Source organism: Schistocerca gregaria, chromosome 2 (assembly GCF_023897955.1).
Source record: "Schistocerca gregaria isolate iqSchGreg1 chromosome 2, iqSchGreg1.2, whole genome shotgun sequence".
Classification (NCBI taxonomy): domain Eukaryota; kingdom Metazoa; phylum Arthropoda; class Insecta; order Orthoptera; family Acrididae; genus Schistocerca; species Schistocerca gregaria.
Window position 1 is genome coordinate 209,032,510 of NC_064921.1, and position 6,000 is coordinate 209,038,509.

The window sequence follows — 6,000 nt, forward strand, 5'->3', positions numbered from 1 at the left end:
ATTCCAATTCCAAAGGAAGCAGGTACTGACAGGTGTGAAAATTACCAAACGAACAGTTTAATAAATCACGGTTGCTAAATACTAACACAAATCCTTTACACAACAACGGAAAAACTTGTAGGAGCCGATCTCGGGAGATATCAGCTTGGACTGCGGAGAAATGAAGGAACACGCGAGGCAATACTGACCTTACAACTTCTCACAGGAGATATGTTAAGAAAAAATAAACCTACCTTTATATCATTTGTAGACTTAGAGAAAGCTCTTGACAGTGTTGACTGGAATACTCTCTTTGAAATTCTAAAGGTGGCAGAGGTAAAATACAGGGAGAGAAATCTGTACATAAACCTTAAGGAAGTTATAACAGTCAAGGGGCACGAAAGGGAAGCATTAGTTGCGATGGGAATGAGACAGACTTGTAGCTTATGCACGACTTATTCAATCTGTATATTGAGCAAGCAGTAAAGGAAACAAAAGAAAACTTGGAGTAGGAGTCAAAGGACATCAAAGGCCTTGAAAGAGCAGTTGAAAAGTCAGTATTTTGGAAGGACGATATAAGATGAATATCAACAGTATCGAAACGAGAATAACGGAATGTATTGGATTTAAATCAGGTGATGCAGCGGGAATTCCCTTTGGAAATGAGACACTTGAAGTAGCAGATGAGTTTTACTAAATGGGAAGCGAAATAACCGATGCTGGTCGGAGTAGGGAGGATATAAAAAGTAGACTGGCAATAGCAAAAAAGCGTTTCCGAAGAAGGTAAATTTGTTAACATCGAGTATAGATTTAAGTGTCAGGAAGTCCTTCCTGAAATTATTTGTATGGAAGTGAAACATAAACGATAGACAGTTTAGACAAAAAGAGAATAGAAGCATTCGAGATGTGGTGCTAAAAAAGAATGCTTAAGGTTAGGTGGGCAGAACACGTAACTAACGAGGAGGTTCTGAAGAGAAACGGGGAGAAGAGAAATTTGTGGTACAACCTAACTAAAAGAAGGGATCGGATGTTGGGATACATTTTCAGGAACCAAGGGATCAACAGTTTATTGCGGGAGGGAAGCGTGTGAGGCCGCTGTGACGGACCGGTTCTAGGCGCTTCGGTCCGGAACCACGCTGCTGCTACGGTCGCAGGTTTTAATCCTGCCTCGAGCATGGATGTGTGTGATGTCCTTAGGTTAGTTAGGTTTAAGTAGTTCTAAGTCTAGGGGACTCATGACCTTAGATGTTAGATTCCATAGTGCTTAGAGCCATCTGAGCCATTTTAAAAATCGTAGTGGTAGACCAATAGATGAATACAGTAGTCATATTCAGAAGGATGTGGGTTGCAGTAGGCGCCGGCCGGGGTGGCCGTGAGGCTCTAGGCGCTACAGTCTGGAACCGAGCGACCGCTAAGGTGTCAGGTTCGAATCCTGCATCGGGCTTGGATGTGTGTGATGTCCTTAGGTTAGTTAGGTTTAATTAGTTCTAGGTTCTACGCGATTGATGACCTCATAAGTTAAGTCGCATAGTGCTCAGAGCCATTTGGGTTGCAGTAGTTACTCGAAGATGAAGAGGCTTGCACAGGACAGAGTAGCACGGAGAGCTGCATCAAACCAATCTTTGGACTGAAGACCACAGAAACATAAATGTATTACATTTTTCGTAGACAACTTGAAATATCCAGAATGAGATTTTCACTCTGCAGCGGAGTGTGCGCTGATATGAAACTTCCTGGCAGATTAAAACTGTGTGCCCGACCGAGACTCGAACTCGGGACCTTTGCCTTTGGAAGGTAGGAGACGAGGTACCGGCAGAAGTAAAGCTGTGAGTACGGCGTGTGAGTCGTGCTTCGGTAGCTCAGTTGGTAGAGCACTTGTCCGCGAAAGGCGAAGGTCCCGAGTTCGAGGCTTGGTCGGGCACACAGTTTTAATCTGCCAGGAAGTTTCAACTTGAAATATTTCTATAAAAAAAGTGAGCTCATTGGAACAAGAAAAATACTTTGAAATAATTTATACAAAGAGGAGATGACATTCTTGAAATAATGTTTCATTTTTTTGTAAATGATTTTCTACCGCTGATGTGAGCTTGATGCTGACAACACATTGACATAATTATCCTTGGAGACTACGGATCTGCAATTTATAGCTTTCGTCCGTAGTAATCATGCTCCCAGTTTATTAGGACGCGACAGTCCGTTGTTAGTAAGGTAATTTACTGAAGCTAGTGGGAGTTATAAGGAGCACGTTTTGAGATATCGTAGTGTCAAGTTAACAGTTTCCTCTACATATTCGTTGTTCAAATGGTAACAGTTAACTGCCAAAGGTCACATCACCGCTATCCATAGATCATATTTGCTCTTCGAAGGTGTACCACAAGGTATGAAAGTGCTCATTAACTTGTTTGAACGCTTGTGGTTAGTTCAAAAAGGAGTGGCAGCTTTCACAGTGTTTGCGTCATCGTTTGCTTAAGCATTCGAAATCCAGGTCTTTATTCACATGCCAAATGAAATTCTACACGCAATATACCGAGAAAGTTTTTGCTGTATTGTTCTACAGCTGTGGGGACAATGTTGACTTGTCCGTCACAGAGCTGGTGGGCTAAGGAAAGTACTGGCCCCTGCTCGTCTCCTGCCGATCCCTTCAGCTGACGGCCGTATGGGCCTCTCAGTCCCGTTCCCCCGCACTAGGCTGTGAAATCTAGCCGAACATTAGACTACTACTACTACAGTACTGCCCGCCGTCGTAATAACGACATCCGCTTCTTATTCTGTCCTCGAGGGCAGCTTCAATAGGCGACGGCTATTAAATCGAGATTGTCCTTTCAAACCTTTGTCTTTTAACTCTTTTTTTTTCATTCACACGGAGTTTTGGCAGCCTTTATTGGTAGACTTGCGGTAGGTGCCGTTCCCACACCCTCTGTTACGGTACGCATAAAAACTGTTAAATCCAAGCACTCATGCCTGCTGAACCTTAAGTTATTCTCTAAATGCAAGTGAAAGGAGGGGGGGGGGGGGGGAAACACTTGGTCTTGTGACAGTATCCGCCTTACAATGCCAGGGGAATTACACACTTGATACACTCCTGGAAATGGAAAAAAGAACACATTGACACCGGTGTGTCAGACACACCATACTTGCTCCGGACACTGCGAGAGGGCTGTACAAGCAATGATCACACGCACGGCACAGCGGACACACCACGAACCGCGGTGTTGGCCGTCGAATGGCGCTAGCTGCGCAGCATTTGTGCACCGCCGCCGTCAGTGTCAGCCAGTTTGCCGTGGCATACGGAGCTCCATCGCAGTCTTTAACACTGGTAGCATGCCGCGACAGCGTGGACGTGAACCGTATGTGCAGTTGACGGACTTTGAGCGAGGGCGTATAGTGGGCATGCGGGAGGCCGGGTGGACGTACCGCCGAATTGCTCAACACGTGGGGCGTGAGGTCTCCACAGTACATCGATGTGGTCGCCAGTGGTCGGCGGAATGTGCACGTGCCCGTCGACCTGGGACCGGACCGCAGCGACGCACGGATGCACACCAAGACCGTAGGATCCTACGCAGTGCCGTAGGGGACCGCACCGCCACTTCCCAGCAAATTAGGGACACTGTTGCTCCTGGGGTATCGGCGAGGACCATTCGCAACCGTCTCCATGAAGCTGGGCTACGGTCCCGCACACCGTTAGGCCGTCTTCCGCTCACGCCCCAACATCGTGCAGCCCGCCTCCAGTGGTGTCGCGACAGGCGTGAATGGAGGGACGAATGGAGACGTGTCGTCTTCAGCGATGAGAGTCGCTTCTGCCTTGGTGCCAATGATGGTCTTATGCGTGTTTGGCACCGTGCAGGTGAGCGCCACAATCAGGACTGCATACGACCGAGGCACACAGGGCCAACACCCGGCATCATGGTGTGGGGAGCGATCTCCTACACTGGCCGTACACCTCTGGTGTTCGTCGAGGGGACACTGAATAGTGCACGGTACATCCAAAACGTCATCGAACCCATCGTTCTACCATTCCTAGAACTTGCTGTTCCAACAGGACAATGCACGTCCGCATGTATCATGTGCCACCCAACGTGCTCTAGAAGGTGTAAGTCAACTACCCTGGCCAGCAAGATCTCCGGATCTGTCCCCTATTGAGCATGTTTGGGACTGGATGAAGCGTCGTCTGACGCGGTCTGCACGTCCAGCACGAACGCTGGTCCAACTGAGGCGCCAGGTGGAAATGGCATGGCAAGCCGTTCCACAGGACTACATCCAGCATCTCTACGATCGTCTCCATGGGAGAATAGCAGCCTGCATTGCTGTGAAAGGTGGATATACACTGTACTAGTGCCGACATTGTGCATGCTCTGTTGCCTGTGTCATTGTGCCTGTGGTTCTGTCAGTGTGATCATGTGATGTATCTGACCCCAGGAATGTGTCAATAAAGTTTCCCCGTCCTGGGACAATGAATTCACGGTGTTCTTATTTTAATTTCCAGGAGTGTAAATATATGATTAACAGTGCCCTATTCAGTTCTACTCAACAACCCTTATCTACGGTAATTAATTTGCTTTTACTTTGCAATAAGATATCTTGTTTCTAGTGTCACTAGTGATATACCAACACTTTACTGAACCAACTACTCAGTCTACAAGGTTAATTCCATAAGTCACGCCAACAATGGGCTTTTTTTCGATAATAGGGCAATACCATAATTCGATAATGTGCGCTGAACCGGCAAGGCAATGTGAATCCCAACATACAGTACCGTTCCCGTTCAGGAGGTCGCGGCTATGCGTGAAATGAAAGACACCCACTGGACTCTGTGTAAATTAATTGTGCACGAGTACAAAGAGAACAAATTGAATCAAAATCAGCTACTGTCCTTATAAATTGTCTCCAGTGTACGTAGATGGCGTTTCCAACAATGGGGAAAGTGTTGAATGGCATTAGCATTGCCATGAATGTATGCCACCTGTCGCCGAAAACCCTTTTGTATAGCTCCTCCCACAAAATGGTGTCTTCAACTGTGGAATTAGGTCGAAGTCGCATGGATTGGGGTCTGGTGAGTAAGGTGTACACAATCCTTGATGATGTCTGCTGTGTCGGCTATAGTACTATCATGCATTATGTTTGCTTCATCCAGCAGTGTTGCACGTTTCCGCCGTCGCCCACAGTTGCTCGTAGAGCCACACGACACTGAGTAGCATTTCTGCCAAGGCGATTTTCTTGCACGACCGCTGCTCCACTCTGTTTACTTCCCTCTTGTAATACAGCTAACCTCACACTGAATGTATAAGGCGCTGGTACCGAGCCATCCTCGCTTGTGGTAGGAATCTGTCGGTTGATTTGGGTACTGTTTGCTGTAGCCTTTCCAATATATTTACTGCGATTACAGCGATGCCTCTTGTTCGCAACATATGCCATGGCTTATAGAATGAGCGGCCTACAAGTAAACATCACATGCACAAACATAATACACAGTAAAAAGTAAAGTAGTTTAGCTACCAAGATAGAGTTCCTCGTTATGACTCGTGGTCAAAGTCAGACTGCTGATCATCTACAATCACTGCAGGTTGGGGACAATTCCTACAAGAGAGTGCATGAATTCTAATACCTAGGGGCACTTTTCACAGAGAACTCGTCATGTGAAGCAGAGATCAGTGCCAGAATACAAGCAGGAAACCGATCTTACCACATCCTAGCACAACTGCATCGATCCAAATATATCTGCAGACAGTTCAGGATTCGACTGTACAAAACCCTGATCCAGCCTGTTGTTCTATATGGCCGTGATACGTGGAGTATCCGGAAACAGGACTTCCATAAGCTCCTTGTTTTTTAGAGAAAAGTGCTTCGGAAGATTTTCTGTCCGTCTCTGGATGCAGATACAGGGTAATGGAGGATCAGATACAGCCAAGAGCTTGAGGAACTATATCCGCAGCCCAACATAGCAGGAACTGTCAAAGACAAACGAATGCAGTGGGCCGGCCATATGGCCCGGGTGGAGGATCACAGATGGCCTCGGAAGCTCCT